General features: G+C 40.8%; 1 long non-coding RNA gene across 1 annotated transcript in view; it reads left to right on the top strand.

Annotated features, from left to right (window-relative positions):
- The first annotated feature begins 3,546 nt into the window (after nucleotides 1–3,546).
- Nucleotides 3,547–20,693, top strand: part of LOC111541586 — a 32,644-nt gene continuing 15,497 nt past the window's right edge. The window contains exon 1 of the long non-coding RNA XR_002731312.1: nucleotides 3,547–4,061. This is a non-coding gene — a long non-coding RNA (uncharacterized LOC111541586). The remainder of the gene's footprint in view (nucleotides 4,062–20,693) is intronic.

Here is a 20,693-nt window from a genome sequence, read left to right as displayed (position 1 = left end):
GCTTTCCTTGCCTTCCCATCCTAAGCCCAAACATCACTTGCTAGATTTCAGTGAGATAGAGCATCTCTGTAAGGAACCTTAGATAAAAGGCATGTCTGACAAAATCCTTAAGGATTTCCCTTATTCCTTATGGATTAAGGATTCCATAAGGAATAAGGATCTCCACAAGAAAACTTTTATAAGTTTTCTAAGTTTATAAATCTCTTTTATAAGAGATTTCATGAGAAATGCCAAGCCTGCCTTTGGGTCAATGCACTCACCCTCATCTCCTACAACCTCTGGCTGCAGGACTCACTACCGGTCAGTTGCAATCCAAGATCGGAATGTTGAGTCTGACATGCTGTGACAATTATAACCATCCAAGAAGAAAAATAAGATAAACCAAAAAACAGCTTTGTGACCGGGCATGGTGGCTCCAGCCTGTAATCTCTGGGAGGCCAAGGTGGGCGGATCACGAGGTCGGGAGATCGAGACCATCCTGGCTAACACAGTGAAACACCGTCTCTACAAAAACACAAAAAATTAGCTGGGCGTGGGCACAAGCGCCTGTAGTCCCAGCTACTCAGGAGGCTGAGGCAGGAGAATGGCATGAACCTGGGAGGCGGAGCTTGCAGTGAGCCAAGATTGCGCCACTGCACTCCCGCCTGGGTGACAGAGCAAGACTCCATCTCAAAAAAACAAAAACCAAACCAAACAAACAACAAAACAGCTTTGTTTATTACACAACATTACTAAAGTAGTATTGTTGCCAGAAAAATGTATCCTGATCCAGGCCCCAAGAGAGTGTTCTTGAATCTCACGCAGGAAAGAATTCAAGGCAAGTTGCAGAGTACAGTGAGAAGAGAGAGTTTATTTAAAGTTACTCAGATACAAAGTAGGATATCCTCAGAAAGCAAAAGGAGGAATACATCATCTTTGTTGTAAATTCTTCTATAGGGGTCTTATCTATGTAAAGGGTAAGCTAAGTTATATCTATGTGTGGGTGGGCTGACAATGTGACAAAATGTATCACTTTGTTGATATAATGAAAGTTATCCTCGGCATTTTAGTGTGTGGGCACATCAAAGCATGGCTATAATCATCTTAAAAGTATATATTATCCTGTAATATTGGTGCATCTGGGCATTTTGTCATCATAGGAGTTTGTTCTTGCAGGTATTGTTAAGCTGCTTCCTTAGCTGTAAACATCTTAGGACCATGGTCATGACTGTGCCTTGTTAGATTTAAGATGGAGTTGATTTTAAAATGGTGTCACTCTGGCTCTCCTATGCACCTGTTTACCTAACAGTATCGATAAAAGATACTTAATAAGTTGGGGAAAAAAAGTTGGCTTAGGGATAACATAAAGTCACCCAGAATATTTCATCCTTAAAGAGATTTAACAAGTATTTCCTGAGGACACCCACCTCTATCTCCTTTTGAAGGAAGAAACACCATTTGCAGTAGAATGCTTCATTTCCTGAGCATCTGCTTTGTGCCAGCCACAGCGCTAGACATGGGCATAGGGCAGCTTTACTGCTGCTCAGCTCCCGTGTGTCTATCCTCTCTCCTTGCCCTTCCTCATCCTCATCACTCCCCACAATGACTGGGAATTCCCCCTTCACCCACAAGCCTGCCTCCCTTGATAGCCTAGTGAAGAGTGATATGGACATAACAGGTAATCAACAAATACTTGTTGAAGGAGTGAATTGGAGGAGAATCCAAATCTTCAGGTTCCTCAGGCCTTCAGCTCATGACACATAGAGAAACAGTCACTGGTCCCCTGGGAAGCAGGGTCCTCCAAAGCTGTCCACAACACCACCTGGAAAGCGGGAGGAATTCCTTTCTGGATGAGCCCGCACACCGACTTGCACCAGGGGGCAGAGTGAGCAGCACTTTTGGAGTTTGACCTGGAGCCAGGGCCTTTTCAAGGGAGTCCTCCCGGAGCCATTTGAGACCTCCCAGTAAAACAATATGCTTCTCAGCTAGTCAATTCATGCTAGTCAAAGTGCTATTGGGAAATGTTAACTTTTTCTACCCCTGAAGGAACAATGGCCGCTGAGAGACAGTGTGACAGAACTGTGCTGTCTGAGGGGTCTTCCACTCAGTCTGAAAGGCCAGTTCCAGGAAGCCTACAGTGGGAAGTAAAGGCCAGTTACAGTAATCCCATCAGTGGGAGGTATTCTTAGTTTTATGTACCAAGAAGACAGAGTAATATTTAGAGGACAGTAAACCCCAGACCCACACTGTTCCACCAGACTCTTCCTCACTTGGTCGTAGGCAGCACTCAGGCACTACAAGCCTAGCTTTATCGAGACATAATTCAGAAATGCAAACAGAAGAAATTTTACTGCAAATGGTATTTCTTACTTCAAAAGAGAGAACTGTTTTCCCTTTTACGGTATCTTAGATATCCATTTTTTGAAAATGTTTTCCCAGCACATTACAAATTACTTCAGAGTTGAGAAATGCTCCTGCTAGGAAGAGGTTGAGTGCTCGGAGGGTTGGTCCCGAGTCCCGATCAAAACATTGTTTATTTGGGCAACTACATTCTTCTGTCAGTAAGGCCTGGGGAGTTTACTATTAATCCCAAAAGTAAACTTCAGTTAGAGTTGCTTACAAAAGGCGACTACTATTTAACTCTTATGTTCACAGCACGTCTTGTTAATTCCTCCAATAAAGGAGAATTCAGCTCTTGCGTTTGAAATTTCCAATTTTTGGTTATGTGACCTTAAACTACTTCACCCCTGATCTCTACTCCCATCTTTCTTCTCTCCACTTCTGATGGGACTTCCCCAGAAAACACCTTAAGGTTTAGCCTGCAGCTGAACGTGTACCAACTTTAGAGGGGACCGAGGGAGAGGCAGGAAATGGTGCCTGGTGAGAGCACACTCCCTTCCTGTCTCAGAGGGTTGCTGTCTGGACGGGAATTGAAGAAGAACCAGAAATACGTACTGAATTAGGATTGCTAGAGTTAATAAAACAAACAAACGCACGCGAATTTTTGTGTGGGTCATACTTATGCTCAAAATTTGTCGTTGTCTATCTGATATTCATATGGAACCAAGTGTGCTGTATTTTATCTGGCAAGCCTTTAGTGAATGGATAACCCAGACTTGGACGAAACAGTGGCTGGAAGGTGGAGGCCCTCAAAGTCTCGAAGAGAGAGGTCCTCAAGATTTCTTTTTTTGGGCATCCTCTAGTACTCAGAGTAGAAACACAGAGTCTGTGGTGGCTTGGGGGGCAAAGACGAAACTCTAAGGCTGGCCCACCATGAGGAGGAATCCATGTTGAACGGAGACAAAGAGAAGGTGGAAGGAAGCAGCACTGGCGTCCTGCTCCCTCTCCCTATGGGTTCCCTCTGCCTTTCTCCCTCGTCTCTCTCGGAGGGCTCGCTCCCTCCTCTCCACACGCCTCCTCCGCAAGAAACCAACATTAAGATAACTCTCTTCACTAGTTCTCCTGTGCCTGGGTGTCGATGGGAATAAAGCGATGAACCTACGGGACAAGCGGTGGGCAAAGCTTCCGGTGCATTTGCAGCTCAGCAGTCGAGCGTCAACCCCAAGCTGCAGAAACTCGGGTGCCCGCGCCTCCGGCAACCCCGGAGCCTCTGCGCTCCCGACCCTGCTCTGTCGCCCCTCGCCTCGGCGCCCGGCGGGAGCGGCTGTGGGGTGCGTGGGTCGCCCAGGGCCTGAGCCGGAGGAGAGTCCCGTCCCGCCGCGCCCCGTCTCCGGGCGCCCGGACGCTGCAGGCGCGGACGCCATTGCCGCTGCCGCTGTTTGTTATTAAACTGCCCACAGACGGGGCTTCGAGTAAAAATACCAACTTTCCAGTCGGGGCGGCGCACGTCCCCGGGCCCTGGAAAGTTCTGGGACGGCCGAGGTCTCCTCGGACACCCTCACCCACGCCCCCGTCGTGCCCTTTCTGACTTTTGGCTCCTCGACTTCCCTTTTGTGCGGCCCCGGGCAGCTTCCTCAGGCCGCGCCGGCCCCACCTGCCGCCCTGGGAGCTGTTACTCCCCCGGCAGCAGGAGCATCCAGCTCGGGTTTTATTTCCTCCCGAGACACCGGAGAAGGCCTCAGGTGGGTTTCCATGTCAACCTTCACTGAAATCCAAACATTTGGCGTTCTCAAAGGCAGTTTAACCTCTGCCACCATTTTTTTTTTTTTTCAAAGCTTAAAAAAAACACAAAAACGTAGAGCTTTCAAAAGCCGCAGGCTTCTGGGGGTTTCTAGTCAGAAGGTGATAACACATCTTGAGACAGGATATGTATAATTTGTTTGGTTTCACGTTTATCCTCACAAAGCTAAACAGTAATGGCTGAGAGCTATGAAAACACTTAGGTAAGGAGAGGGGCTACAGCAGAGATAAAAGGGATAATTGGAAACAGAGGCTAAGCTTCCAAGTTGCACCTACTTGAATGCTGTCACAGCCGGGCAGGCCGGGGAGCTCATGGCAGGCAGCGGCATCTCTTAATTCTGGGCATTCCTCAGCCTCTCCTCTTCCAAGGTTTACTTACGCAATTTTAGCTGCAATTTTCCACAGATACTCGTCCTGGTTCCGGGCCACCTTCCCCAGTAAGAGACCTCCCGAGATGGGAGCTGGGGGTTGAACATGTGGTGAACACAGGTTCCAAGCTTTGGAACAGGCCAACTGGAAATGGGAGATAACCTGTTGAGATAAGGGATTTACGGAGGCCAGGGCGCACTGTGGGGAGTGGGGAGCAGAAGGGGTGCGGTTCCACATGTCCAGTCGTGGGATGCAACTGGGAGGTAATATATGAGTCTAGTGAGACCACACGGGGAATACTATGTTCCTCATTGCCTCCCAAGGAAGATGCACATAATGAGCTGGCTGCCGTTCAGAGAAGAGCAATTAGGATGCTTAAGGGGCCAGAGGGAGTGACTTAGGGGGAGAGATTAAAAGAATTAAGTATGTATACCTTGGCTGAGCGCAAAGCACAGGGAATGTGGAAACTCTATAAGCATCCTCCGAATATAAACATAAGGAGAAGTGGAATTGTTTCTCATGCTCCCTGAGGGATGGAACTGGAAGTAATAGGATAGAAGAAAAGAAAACTTTAACTACCTGTTAGAGAAAGCTTCTGAATATTCCCAGATACCCAAAGTGTCAGAGTCACACCTAATATTTTTTAAAATAAAGTCAACAAAGGAAGACACGACATGATAGGACAGAAATAAGTTTAGATAACAGGGACTGGTCTGACAGGGATGCTTTGAAGTTTCTTTTAGGGAGTATCTGAAACCTTTGAAGGCTTCCTACTAATTAAAGTTTATTACCAGGTGTTTCTGCTTGGCATTCAAGGCCCTCTCCATCTGGCCCAGCTTACCCTCCTAAAATAATCTGTCATCAGTCCCCAACATCAGCACATCTCGTGAGTGTTCCTGGTGGAGGAACTGGTGTAGTTCCTCCTTTGTGCACGAAATTGCTCCAACTTGAAATTCCTCTAACCTGAAATTCCTCTCTCCAATCCCAGTGTCCAGCTATTCAAGTCTTACCCACTTTTAAGGGTCTACTTATATCCTACTTCCCCTGACTACCCTAATCCATAATGCTCCTGCTCTCTTCCTCCTCCTAGAACTCATGTTGGTACCTGTCATACCTTACTTGCATTGTTAGCTGATATATTCTGATCTGATCTGGTTTTACAGATTGTGAGCTTCTTAGAAACTAGAGGGCGTGTTGTGTCCCACTTCCCACCACTTTTTAATTCTCCGTGCCAGCTCTCATAACCATTATGAACCATAATTCACACAATAATGGGATTCTTTCCTGGTTTCTTCCTCTCTCTTGCTGCTTCGTAGTTTTCTCTGTTCCTCCTTTAGACGTTGGTGCCCCCAGAGTTGCTCCTCTTTTCTCCATTCTTCCTGGAAGATCACATCCAATCCTGGGGCTGCAGTGACCCTGCCAGTGCTGATGATTCCCAAATCTCTGTCCAGCTTGGCTGTTTCTTCTGTGCATCAGGCCTTTATTGGGCATCTCAAATTCGCCGTCCCGTCTGCTCTTCAGCATTCCCAGGGTACAAGTCTGAACTCATTTTCTCTTTCAAACCATTGCTTTCTATTCTTCTGTTTCCTGTTTCAGAGAATGGCTCCTACATCCTCCCATTTGCCTGAGGCTAGAAATCTAAGTGTCATCCTTGGCTCATTGCTGCCCTTCCCCAACAATCAATCAGTCACCAAATTCGGTTAATTCTACCACCAGAATATCTGAAGTGCTTTTGTGTCAATTCTATCACCTGAATATCCGGAGTGCTTTTGTGTCTGCCTGAGATTGCCGGCATCTTCACAGCCTTCCTGGTGGCAGACCTTACTTCCTTGACCATTGGGGTGACCATGTCCCTTAGACAATGCTCTTACCTCTCCAAGGGGAGAGGTAATTTGGCCACAGAATTGAGTCCAGACATTAGCACATGATCTGAGCCCAGCCAATCCCAGCTTTTCCTGGGACCTTATATTCTGAATCTATTCTGAATCGGGAGAAAAAGTCTCCTTTAGTTAGAAGCTGTAGAGATGTGATCTCAGAACCTCCAACAGGCCATGTACCCTACCAGGCCTGAAAGATGAACAGCAAACTTTCCAAGATGAGCAGAGATGAGTGCAAAAGTAGAAAAGGTGTCCTGGCAGCACTCCATTCCCCCATCCATCCCTTGCTGGCCAGCAGCTCCCTTGCCTTTCTGTGATTTGGTTACTGAAGCCAAGAAGTTCCTCACTTTTAATTGAACTTTTTGAGGTGGTTTGTCTCCTTGAAACAATTCTGATTAATTAATCAAATCTGATAATTTCTTCATTCCTTCTGTATGGGCTGCCATTAGTCTCATCTAGGCCACTGAAAGCCTTCTAACTGATTTCTGCAAACAACCTCACACCCTTCTCTGTCATTCTCTGGTGCGGCACCATGACCTTTCTAGAGCTCAGTCTTATCAAGATACTCCCAACCCAAACACCCAGATTTATTTCCAAGGCCTTATGAGGCCCCTCACATCCTCGCTCCTGATTGTTGCTTTTCCCCATCTCTTGCATTCCCTACTCTAGTATTCCTGAATGTCCTTCATGTCCGCAGTGGGCAGTGCTCTCTCTTCTTTAGGCCTTTGTAGGTAGTGTTCATTCTGCCTAGTTTCTCTTCTCCAGCTAATTGCAACTTGCCCTTAAAGTCCAAGTGGAAATGTTACATTGCCAGAGAGGCTTCCTCTGACTCCTAATCTGGGTTAGCTATTCTGTATTTCATTGATTACAACACTGCTTTTCACACCTCTTAATGTATTTACTTGTGAAGTATCTTACCTATCCCCACTAGTCTATAAACTCCTAAGAGCAAGTCCATGTCATAGCATCACAGAACTTAATACCTTGCTGGACATAATGAATTAATGATACCAGCTACCACCTATTTTCAAATGTGTATCTCCCCATTGGGTTCCAAATATATACAGGTGTCCTTCTGTATCTGTGGGGGATTGGTTCCAGGACCTCCTATGGATATCAAAATCTGTAAATGTTCAAGTTTCTAATGTAAAATGGTATATACTATTTGAATATAACCCACGTACATCCTCCCATACGCTTTGAATCATCTCTAGATTACTTATAATACCCAATGCAATCTAAATGCTATGTAAGTAGTTGTTATACTGTATTGTTTAGGGAATAATGACAAGGAAAAAAGTCTATACATGTTCAGTACAGATGCAATTTTTTTCTAATATTTTCAACCTGTGGTTGGTGAATCCAGGGATGTGGAACCTATGGATACAGAGAGTTGATTATATTTCTAACTGTATCCCAAACTGCTCCTCTTCCTGTGGTCCTTATCCTCCAAGAAGGACAGTCTAGAAGCCTAGAGTCACTTTTTTTAGACAGTCTTGTTCTGTTGCCCAGGCTGAAGTGCAGTGGTGCCATCTCAGCTCACTGCAATCTCCGCCTTCTGGGTTCAAGCAATTCTCCTGCCTCAGCCTCCTGAGTAGCTGGGATTACAGGCGTGTGCCACCACACCCAGCTAATTTTTGTATTTTTATTAGAAACGGGGCTTCCCCATGTTGGACAGGCTGGTCTCAAACTTCTGACCTCAAATGATCCTCCTGCCTCAGCCTCCCAAAGTGCTAGGATTAGAGGTGTGAGCCACCACGCCTAGCCCTAGAGTTACTTTTTGATGCCTCCTTTCCTCCAATACCCATTCAGTCAACGTTTGTTGATTATCACTTCTAGTTTTCATCTATGCCAATCCTGTTGGTATAGAAGAACTAACCTCCCAACTGTTTACCTTGATGAACTGCCTCTCACTGCATTCCATTTTGCCCATTCAGCCAGTTATCTTTCTAGAAATGCAAAGCTGACTGCGTCTCTCTTCTTAAAGTTCCTAAGTGATATATAAACTCAAGATGGAGTACTCTGTAATGCTCTGGCCCCAACTGACCTTTTCTAGCTCACCTTCTGCCCCTTCTGGACCTGTGCTGCCCAAGTTACCTCAGTGTTGTGTTCCTGATACAATATTGTGTCATTATCTTCCATACTTTTGTCTCTTTGCGTATGCAATCCCTTTTGCACAGAATGTTCTTTTTCCCTTGTCAGCCTAGCCAGCTTAAGACAATTGAGATCTGGGAAATTTGCCATAACTTCCTTCAGGAGGTTTAAGGTAGCTTTCTCTTATTTTCCCATACTGGCTAATCTATAGAAATTATAATAATGTATTACATGTATACTACACGCTAGTCCCTCTGAGGCTAATTATCAATCTAGGTAGACTGGCATCTCAATAAAGAAATTAGGAATTGAGCTGAAGAGAGGTTAAGTGACTTCCTGAAGTCTTCATGGTTAATCCCTTTCCAGTGTCAGGAATCAAACCTAGGTCTCATGGCCCAGTGGTGCGATCTTGGCTCACCGCAACCTCTGCCTCCCGGGTTGGATTCTCCTGCCTCAGCCTCCTGAGTAGATTTCAGGCATGCACTGCCACGCCCAGCTAATTTTGTATTTTTAGTAGAAACAGGGTTTCTCCATGTTGGTCAGGCTGGTCTCGAACTCCCGACCTCAGGTGTTCTGCCCACCTCGGCCTCCCAAAGTGCTAGGATTACAGGCGTGAGCCACCACACCCAGCCTAATAATCTATGTCTTTTTCCCAATTTACCTTCATTCTGGTACACACTCTTAATGAATAGAAAGTCAGGTGGAATAACCAACTGTTGTAATTTTAAGTATACTATTTGTCTAGCCTTTTTTTGTTTACCATATAATGAATCACCTTTATTGAAAATAATGCAATTAAGTAAAATCAGATTGTTTCAGTAATTTTGGAATACACAGTTTCTATACCTGTGTAAGTCACCCTAATTTGATTTGCAGTAAAATCTTCCTTTAACTTTGCAAGGTCAATTTTATAATGTATAACAACAGGCATTGAAGATAAAAATATCATTCTTATCTTTTAATTTCCTTTCTGAATCTGGATTTTAGGTCCCCCCCCCCCAAAAAAATCACCATTTTAACCATTTAAAAGAATGCAATTCAGTGACTTCTAGTACATTCACAAGATTTTGTAACTATCATCATGATCTAATTCCGGAATTTTCATCACCTACAAAAGAAACTCTGTACCTATTAATCAGTCACTCCCCATTCTACCCTCCTTCCAGCCTGGCAACCACTAATCTGCTTTCTGTCTCTATTGCTTTGCCTATTCTGAACATTTCATATAAATGGAATCATACAATATGTGGCCCTTGTGTCTGACTTCTTTCGCTTAGCATAATATTTTCAAGTTTCATCCATATTTTATTCTTTTTTTATGGCTGAACAATATTCCAGTGTATGGATATACTACATTTTGGGTATTCATTCATTTGTTGATGAACACTAAGGTAGTTTCCACTTTGTGGCTATCATGAGTAATGCTGTTATAAACAAGCATGCACAAGTTTTTGTTTGAACACCTGTTTTTAATTATCTTAGGTATGTACCTAGGAGTGGAATTGCTGGGTCATATAATTCCATGTTTAACTTTTTGAGGAACTGCCAAACTATTTTCCATAGCAGCTGTATCATTTTACGTTCCCACCAGTGATGTATGAGGATTCCAATTTTTCCACATCTTCATCAACACTCAATTTCCATTTTATTATTATTGCCATCTTAGTAAGTGTGAAGTGGTGTCTCATTTTGTTTGTGTGTGTTTCATTTCCCTAATGACTAAGAATGTTGAGCATCTTTTCATGTGCTTATTGATCATTCCTATATTTTCTTTGGAGAAATATCTATTAAATCTTTGCCAGTTCTTTAATTGGATCATTCATCTTTTTGTTGTTGAGTTGTAAGTGTTTATATATTCTAAATACTAGACTCTTATCAGATATGTAATTGCAAATATTTTCTCTAATTCTGTGGAGTGTCTTTTTACTTTCATGGTAGAGTTCTTTGATGTATGAAAGACTTTAATTTTTATAAAGTCCAATTTATCTATTTTTCCTGTTTTTGGTGTCATGTCTAAAAATCCATTACTAAATCCAAGGTTATGAAGATTTCCCATACGTTTTATTCCAAGAGTTTTCATCTTTATATTAAGGTCTTTAGTCTATTTGACTTAATTTTTGTATATGGTGTGAAGTGAGGATACAAATTAATTCATTCTTGCATCTCATCAGTTAAATTTATCCAGTTGTCTCACCACTATTTATTGAGGAGACTATTCTTTCCCTCATTGAATGATCTTGTCACTCTTGTCAAAGACCAATTGCCTATAGATATGTAGGCTTACTTCTAGACTCCCATTTCTTTTTTTTTGGTCTTAAAAAAAATTTTTTTTTATTATACTTTAAGCTCTAGGGTACATGTGCACAATGTGCAGGTTTGTTACATATGTATACATGTGCCATGTTGGTGTGCTGCACCCATTAACTCGTCATTTACGTTAGGTATATCTCCTAATGCTATCCCTCCCCATTCCCCCCACCCCATGACAGGCCCCAGTGTGTGATGTTCCCCTTCCTGTGTCCAAGTGTTTTCATTGTTCAATTCCCACCTATGAGTGAGAACATGCGGTGTTTGGTTTTTTGGTCTTACGATAGTTTGCTGAGAATGATGGTTTCCAGCTTCATCCATGTCCCTACAAAGGACATGCATTCATCCTTTTTTATGGCTGCGTAGTATTCCATGGTGGATATGTGCCACATTTTCTTAATCCAGTTTATCATTGATGGTCATTTGGGTTGGTTCCAAGTCTTTGCTATTGTGAATACTGCTGCAATAAACATACGTGTGCATGTGTCTTTATAGCAGCATGATTTATAATTATTTGGGTATATACCCAGTAATGGGATGGCTGGGTCATATAGTATTTCTAGTTCTAGATCCTTGAGGAATCACCACACTGTCTTCCACAATGGTCGAACTAGTTTACTGTCCCACCAACAGTGTAAAAGTGTTCCTATTTCTCCACATCCTCTCCAGCACCTGTTGTTTCCTGACTTTTTAATGATCGCCATTCAAACTGGTGTGAGATGGTATCTCATTGTGGTTTTGATTTGCATTTCTCTGATGTCCAGTGATAATGAGCATTTTTTCATGTGTCTGCTGGCTGCATAATTGTCTTCTTTTGAGAAGTGTCTGTTCATATCCTTTCCCCACTTGTTATGGGGTTGTTTGTATTTTTCTTGTAAATTTGTTTGAGTTCTTTGTAGATTCTGGCTATTAGCCCTTTGTCAGATGAGTAGATTGCAAAAATTTTCTCCCATTCTGTAGGTTGCCTGTTCACTCTGATGGTAGTTTCTTTTGCTGTGCATAAGCTCTTTACTTTAATTAGATCCCATTTGTCTATTTTTGCTTTTGTTGCTGTTACTTTTGGTGTTTTAGACATGAAGTCCTTGCCCCTGCCTATCCTGGACTCCCATTTTTATTCCATTGATCTTGATATCTATGCTGATGCCAGCACACACTCTTTCATTACTGGAACTTTACAGTAGTTAAAATTGAAACTGGAAAGTGTGACTCCAACTTTTTTCTTCTTTTTCAAAATTGTTTCAACTATTTGGGGTTCCTTGCAATTTCATATAAATTTTAAGATCAGCTTGTCCATTTCTGCAAAATAAAAGCAGTAGGAATTTTGATAGAATTACATTGAATCTGCAGATCTAGTTGCAGGATATTGCCATCTTAACAATATTAAGTCTTCCAATCCACTAACTTGGGCTGCCTTTCCAGTTATTTGGGTCTTCTTTAATTTCTTTCAACGGTGTTTTGTAATTTTCAGTGTACAAGTCTTGCATCTCCTTGGTTAAGTTTATCCATAAATATTTATACTTTCTGATGATATTGTAGATGGAATTATTTTCTTAATTATATTTTTATAACTTTCGTTGCTACTGTATAGAAATGCAACTGATTTTTGTATGTTTTCTTTAGAATTTTTTCTATATTAGATTATGTCATCCGTGAATAGAAATAGTTTTACAACCTCCTCTCCAAATTTGAATGTGTTTTATTTCTTTTTTCCCCCTTTTTTCCTAGCTGCTCTGACTAGAACTTCCAGTGCAATGTTTAATAGAAGTCGTTAGAATGGACATCCTTGTCTTGTTCCTAATCTTTGGGGAAAGCTTTCAATCTTTTGCCATTAAGTATGATGTTAGCTGTGAGTTTTTTCCATATGTGACTTTTATCTTGTTAAGGAAGTTTTCCTTTATTCCTAGTTTTTAAACTGTTTTTATCATAAAAGTGTGTTACATTTTGTGAAATGCTTTTTCTACATCAATTAAGGTAATCATGTGGGTTTTCCCCCTTAATTAATATGGCATATTACATTGATTGATTTTCATATGTTGAAATACTTCTGCATCCTGGGATAATTAGAAATCAGTGTTGATGGGCATAAAATATAGGGAGATGTAATTTGTGATAATAACAGCATAAGCAAGGTGAGAGAGGAGTGGAACTCTATAGGAGCAAAGTTTTTGTGTGCTGTTGATATTCATTCAAAGTAGATTTTTATAAATTAAGATGTTAATTGTAATCTTCAGGGCAACTACTAAGAACATATTTAAGAAATATATAGTAAAAGAAATGAGGAAGAAATCAAAATGGTACACTAGAAGAAATCTAACACAAAGAAGACAGCAGTAGAGGAACTGAGAAACAAAACAAAGTTATAAGACACAGAAAACAAATAGAAAAACAGCAGAAGTAACTCTTTCTTTATAAATAAGTACATTAGATGTAGATGGATTAAACTCTCCAATTAAGATGCAGAGATAGATGCTTTTTTTAAAATTATATAGAGAAAAAGAAAGTTATGAGCCAAAAGTAATTTAAAACTGAGTCTTCACCTATGTAGTTACCTTCACTGGTGTCTTTGATTTCTTTGTGTGGAATTGAGTTTGTTTCTGGTGTCCTTTCATTTCAGCCTGAAGGATTTCTTGTAGGGCAGGTCTACCAGTGATAAACTATCACAGTTTTTGTTAATTTGGGAAAGTCTTGATTTTTCCCTTATTTGTGAAGCATAGTTTTGCCAACTATAGAATTCTTATTGACAGTTTGTTTTCTTTTTTCTTTTTTCTTTTGGTACTTTGGGTATGTTGTCCCAAGACCCTTTAGCTTCACTGATTTCTAACTAGAAAGCTGTTTATCTTATTGAGAATCCCTTGTCCATGATAAGTCACTTCTCTCACACTGCTTTCAGGATTCTCCTACCAAGTTTGGGAAGTTTTCAGCCATTATGTCTTCAAATCAACATTTTCAGTATAGTCAGTGTGCTAAAGAAAGCCGTGTACACAGAACTAAAGGAAAGTATGAGAATGATGTCTCACCAAATAAAGAATATCAATAGATAGACTTATAAATTATAGAAAACAGAAATCGTAGTGTTGAAATTTATAATAACCAAAATTTTAAAAAATTGATTAGAGAGGTTTAACAGCAGAATTGAGCAGGCAAGAGAAAGACATTGAACTTGAAGACAAGTCATTTGAGATGACCCAACCGAAGAAGCAGTAGAAAAGAAAGAATGAAAGAAAAAAATGATCAGAGCCTGAGACTTGTGGACACTATCTCTTCCTTTTTCTCTCTCTCTTTCTGGGACTCCTATTCAACAGAACAAATATTTGAAGAATCAAGAGAGCAAGGAGTTGATGGCAAACCAAAACACTTGAGAGAAAAGGCTGGGAGTGAGATGCTTTGAGGAATAAGAGCTTTGCAAAGCTCCCACATATTCCTAGATATCCAGAATGCCATGTGTATTGCCAGGGCTTGGCAATCGTGCAGAAAAGACCTGAGAAACTCCTAAGCTCTCACTGCTGATTAACCTTCAGGCTTTGTTACAAACAGGAAGTGAAGGCTAAGACAGTGTTGTAAACTGCCTGGCTGAGTGTTGAAGGCATGCCCCAATATACACGCACAGCCTATTTACAAAGACTGGGAGTTTGGTTTTTGTTTCTGGCTCCAGTTATTTGTCCAATTTTCAACAAAAAAATTATGAGTCAGGAAAAGAAACAAGAAATTATGGCCCATACACAGGGAAAAAATTAATGGAAACTGTGCCCAAGGAAGCCCAAGCATTGGACTTACTAGACAAAGAGTTGCTCCAGCTGGCAATGGTTAATACATTTGCCTTTCAGTATTTTCAGCAAATGCCCCCTGGGTAGCCACATCAGTCCTGGGAGAGTTCCTAGTCCTGGGAGAGTTCCAGATTAGGTTACATAAAGATAAATCCTTTGAACTGGCCCTTCAGAGAACCCTGAGAGAGGTCAAAACAACCACAAATCTTTGAGAATAAGATCTGTTCTGCTTCCTTCAGTATTAGGAACCTATACCAGAAATGTGGGCTGTTGTCTTCAATTTTGCCAACAAGCTGAGGTATGGTGTCAAGGTTAAGATAAAATGCCACAAAGCTCTCTTATCGAGATTCAGGGTGGGGCGCGGTGGCTCACACCTGTAATCCCAGCACTTTGGAAGGCTGAGGCAGGCGGATCAAGAGGTCAGGAGTTCGTGAACAGCCTGGTCAACATGTCGAAACCCTGTCTCTACTAAAAATACAAAAATTAGCCTGGCGTGGAGGGGTGCTCCTGTAGTCCCAGCTACTCAGGAGGCGGAGACAGGAGAATCGCTTGTACCCGGGAGGCGGAGGTCGCAGTGAGCCAAGATCATGCCACTGCACTCCAGCCTGGGCAACAGAGTGAAACTCTGTCTCAAAAAAAAAAAAAAAAAAAAAAAAAAAAACCGATTCAGCTGGGACTTTTTTTCTTAGCATTCAACTGCTTGCTGTAAAATTTTGATTCATTTCCAGAGTTCCAGTAAAGTTGATTCTGATAGTTTTTGCTAGTTTATTTGCTGCTTTTAGGAAGGAACAAAACTTTGACTTTCTCCACTCCACCATTTTCATTGATGTCACTCTCTTATCTAGTCTTTTGATAGCTGAATTCATGGGAATTACATTCAGAATGATGTGACTGCAACAAATTAAGTGCATTTCAAAGGGGAAAAGGAAAGAGTTTACCAAGTTCTCTTTGGGAGTGCCTAAGGAGTGGTTAATAACAGCTTAATTGGGCTGGGCACAGTTGTTCAAGCCTGTAATCCCAGCACTTTGGGAGGCCGAGGCAGGCAGATCACAAGGTCAGGAGATTGAGACCATCCTGGCCAACATGGTGAAACCACGTCTCTACTAAAATACCAAAAAATTAGCTGGGCATGGTAGTGCGTGCCTGTAGTCCAGCTACTTAGGAGGCTGAGGCAAGAGAATCGCTTGAACCTGGGAGGCGGAGGTTGCCCTGAGCTGAGATGGCGCCACTGCACTGCAGCCTGGCGACAGAGGAACACTCCATCTAAAAAATAAAAATAAAATAATAATAATAACGGCTTAATTGTTAACAATCTACTGTACGGCAGTAAGGTAATGGCTACATAACGGGTGACCCTAGAAGGTTTACAAGGAAAAGTTCTGTGGAAGTTACCAGGAACTGCGTGAAGAAGGGTGAGCTAAAGATTGCTTGCTTATATTGAGGAAACTGCCCTAGGGATCTTACATTTAAGGACTCTGATTCCTACTTAGCATAGTCCTTTCTCTCTCTCTTTCTGGGACTCCTATTCAACAGAACAAATATTTGAAGAATCAAGAGAGCAAGGAGTTGATGGCAAACCAAAACACTTAAGAGGAAAGGCTGGGAGTGAGATACGTGTTTTCACTACAGATGCAGGCTAGTCTCTCTGCTGAGGGAAGCCAAAAGGCTCAAGAGGCATGGGCCTGTTCTCCAGCATACTAGAGAGGATGATGATTTTCTTGCAGAATGGAAGAAATCTAGAAAGTCAATAAATAAATAAATAAATAAATAAATAAATAAATAAATAAATAAAATAAAAAGAAAAAAAGATGAAAAAGACATATAGGAAACAATCAATGCAAAGGAATGAATTAAATAATATGATCTTGTAGAAAACCATAAGGAAAAGAAACTGTGCTTTCCTAGTTACTAGTGGCTGATCAACTAAAAATAACCTTTGCTTCAGTTTGATTTTGAAGCCTGGAATACTAAAGCTTCCCACATGCCATCACATCAGAAAGCTCCTGGCATTTGTTTGGGAAGAGCACAGAGGTAATACTGGCTGATGACTCCCACTCTAAAGATTGTGGAATCAACCTTAGCTGTAAGCTCTGGAACTTGTACTTGAGCCTGTTCATGTCTGCTGATTCACATGTATAGAACTAGATAGAGTCAGAAAAAGTCTGGAATGTATTTCTAATGACAGAGACAGTGGGTAGAAGATGGAATGATTTAGGAATCTATATATATATATATATATATATATATTTTTTTTTTTTTTTTTTTTTTTGAGACAGAGTCTCACTCTGTCACCCAGGCTAGAGTGCAGTGGCATGATCTTGGCTCACTGCAACCTCCACCCCCCGAGTTCAAGCAATTCTCCTGCCTCAGCCTCCCAAGTAGTTGGGATTACAGGCAACTGCCACCACACCTGGCTAATTTTTGTATTTTTAGTAGAGACCGGGTTTCACCATCTTGGCCAGGCTGGTCTTGAACTCCTGACTTCATGATCCACCCACCTTGGCCTCCCAAAGTGCTGGGATTACAGGCATGAGCCATCGCGCCTGGCCAGGAATAGATTTTTGTTTGTTTGTTTGTTTGTTTGTTTGTTTGTGTTTTGAGACGGAGTCTTGCTCCTCACCCAGGCTGGAGTGTGGTGGCGAGATCTCGGCTCACTGCAAGCTCCGCCTCCCGGGTTCACGCCATTCTCCTGCCTCAGCCTCCCGAGTAGCTGGGACTACAGACGCCCACCACCACGCCCGGCTAATTTTTTTGTATTTTTAGTAGAGACAGGGTTTCACCCTGTTAGCCAGGATGGTCTCCATCTCCTGACCTCGTGATCTGCCTGCCTCAGCCTCCCAAAGTGCTGGGATTACAGGCATGAGCCACCACGCCCGGCCAGGAATAGATTTTTTTTAAAAAAACTTTTCTGCTATTTTGTGATTCTGACTTTGAAAAGTAAACAAACAGCTTTGTCAGTGATGTCAAGAAGTTGTTGAGTTTCCTGGCTGTGAGCCAGAAATCATGGGACAGAATATGCCACAAAAAGTCCTGCAAGAATGTATTTGACAGAAGACTCACCAAAGAAATCAAAACGGTTATAAATTGAATTTCAAGGGCAAATCATTTTAATAAAAACTAATTTGTATTAAGCTCTATGTACACTGACCTCAACATTTTAGATGTATTCACTGATTTAATTTTTATAACTTTATCATATAAGTACTATTATTATCCTTATTTTGTAGATGAGGAAACTGAAGCACAGAAAGGTAAAGTACTTGCTCAAGAAAACAAAACTCTTAAGAAGTAGAATCAGGGTGAAAACGGACTTCAAAAGGATCTAGGCCAGGCATGGTGCCTCACGCCTGTAATCCTAGGACTTTGGGAGGCTGAGGCGGGTAGATCACCTGAGGTTGGAAGTTCGAGACCAGCCTGGCCAACGTGGTGAAACCCCCTCTCTACAAAAATTAGCTGGCATGGTGGCGCACATCTGTAATCCCAGCTACTTGGGAGGCTGAGGCAGGAGAATCGCTTGAACCCAGGAGGTGGAGGTTGCAGTGAGCCAAGATCGCACCACTGCACTCCAGCCTAGGTGGCAGAGTGAGACTCTGTCTCAAAAAACCAAGTATCTAAATAAAAAATTGTGAAAATGTATGAAGAATACCAAGGTGCCCGAGGAGGAAGAAACAGTGAAGAAAGTACCAAAAAATTCCCTGTTGAAGAGAAAAATGAAAGGAGGCTGAGAAACAACTTTTGACTTTGTTATTAGTGTACTAATGGATTGCAGGTAGAGACAAGCATGGCAAACCAATAAAATACTAACTAAAAATTTTAGAAATGTAAGCTTATACAGATTTACTGAAAGTACAGTGGCTTTATATGAATAAATGGAATACTATACTGAACTAAGATGATTTGAAAGAGAAGCTTCAGATAGAATAAGGGTTAGGGAAATAGGACTTGAGTAATGAAACTATGTGCTTGTATGGGAATCCATAAACCTGAGGGCAGAAGCAAGGCAAAGAACATCTGGATGAAAAATAAAAGTATTCAGAAATGGATATGATAATGTCACAGGAGCATATTGCAGACAGCCTGGCCAGACTGAGCATGTGAGAAATACTTTAGTTTTAAATAATATTTTCTTAATGCAGGTTATTAAACTGATGTAATAGCAGTAAAATGTTTTAACCATGTAGACATGTGTTAGAAGTATTTTTCAACCAAAATCAGAATATTTGATAACATTTTGGCCTTTCCTACCTACAATTTCATCTCTTGCAAGAATGAATAAACAACAGGGAAGCTGCTAGTCTGGACTTAATTTTGGTCAAAAAGAATTTTGTTGACGGTGGGGAAATAAAGTATAAAAACCTTAAAAGAAAGTCATAAAGTCATCTGTGAGGTGATAATACTGAATATAGTTAAATGTTTCTTTTAGACTTTAGGAAATCAAATTTAAATGTATTATTGATTTCTAATTCTATTGGAGTGTGGTGAGAGGATGGGATCAATGTTATGTCAATTATTTGGCATTTGTTGATGTTTATATTGGGGCTCAGTTTTAAGTATTCCCTTTTTGTCTAAGAAGAGTGTGTCTCCATCTTTTGCCTGCAGGATCTGATCTATGTCCATTGACATATATTGTGTGGTTAAGTGTGTGGTTCAAATCTTCTCTATCCTACTATATTTAGTCTGTTTGATCTCATCAGTTTCTAAGTGATAAGACTAATACCTTCCCAATTTCTCCTTGAATGTTTGTCATGTTTTGCTTGTATGCGGTGCTGTTAGGTGTGTATATAGGTACAGGATTGTTATATTGTCCATAGCACTATATTACTCATAGTATTATTGAGTAAAATTTTTATATTTTCTTAAAGCAAGTAAATTATTTATATTCTAATTAAGTAGCTTTTCCATATTATATAGAAGTAAATTATATTATTTGAAAGTTTATATTATTTTATTCATATAATACTTTTTTTCTTAAAATCTATTTTTTTCAGATAGAATTCTTGCCATACTAGCTTTCTTAAATTTAAAATTTGCCTGGTACATAGTTTTTCCATTCTTTTATTTTGAAACTTTCTGTGTACTTATGTTTTAATCAGTCTCTTGAAAACATCAAATAGCTGGATTTTGTTATTATAATAATACAATCTGAGAATTGCTATCTTTCAACAATTAAATTTAAGCTACTTAGTCTTAGATTCCCAATATATTTGAACTTATTTTTATCATATGATTTTGTTTCATATTTTCAAAATGCTGTTTCTTCCCTTTGTGACTTCTCTTTTCCTTTCTTTTAGATTGATCCAGATTTGTTTGGTTTTAATTTTTTATTTATTCCTTTTACTGGTTTCAAAGTGATGATGCCTTTATTGTTCTTTTGGTGCTTACCTTCAGATTTTAAATGGACATTATTGAAACTTGTCAACTCCTACAAAAGAGTCTACTGGAATTTTGATTGGGATTATGTTGAATCTCTGGATCAATTTTGGGAGAATTGACAGCTCAACATATCGAGTGTGTAGATTTATTTATTTATTTATTTATTTATTTATTTATTTATTTATTTTTATTATTATACTTTAAGTTCTAGGGTACATGTGCATAACGTGCAGGTTTGTTACATATGTATACTTGTGCCATGTTGGTGTGCTGCACCCATCAACTCGTCAGCACCCATCAATTCGTCTTTTATATCAGGTATAACTCCCAATGCAATCCCTCCCCCTCCCCTCCCATGATAGGCCCCGATGTGTGAAGTTCCCCTTCCCGAGTCCAAGTGATGTCATTGTTCAGTTTCCACCTATGAGTGAGAACATGCGGTGTTTGGTTTTCTGTTCTTGTGATAGTTTGCTAAGAATGATGGTTTCCAGCTGCATCCATGTCCCTACAAAGGACGCAAACTCATCCTTTTTTATGGCTGCATAATATTCCATGGTGTATGTGTGCCACATTTTCTTAATCCAGTCTGTCACAGATAGACATTTGGGTTGATTCCAAGTCTTTGCTATTGTGAATAGTGCCGCAATAAACATACGTGTGCATGTGTCTTTATAGCAGCATGATTTATAATCCTTTGGGTATATACCCAGTAGTGGGATGGCTGGGTCATATGGTACATCTAGATCTAGATCCTTGAGGAATCGCCATACTGTTTTCCATAATGGTTAAA

This window comes from Piliocolobus tephrosceles, chromosome 4, assembly GCF_002776525.5.
Source record: "Piliocolobus tephrosceles isolate RC106 chromosome 4, ASM277652v3, whole genome shotgun sequence".
Classification (NCBI taxonomy): Eukaryota; Metazoa; Chordata; class Mammalia; order Primates; family Cercopithecidae; genus Piliocolobus; species Piliocolobus tephrosceles.
The sequence above is the reverse complement of the archived record's forward strand: the minus strand, read 5'-3'. Positions and strand labels throughout refer to the sequence as shown.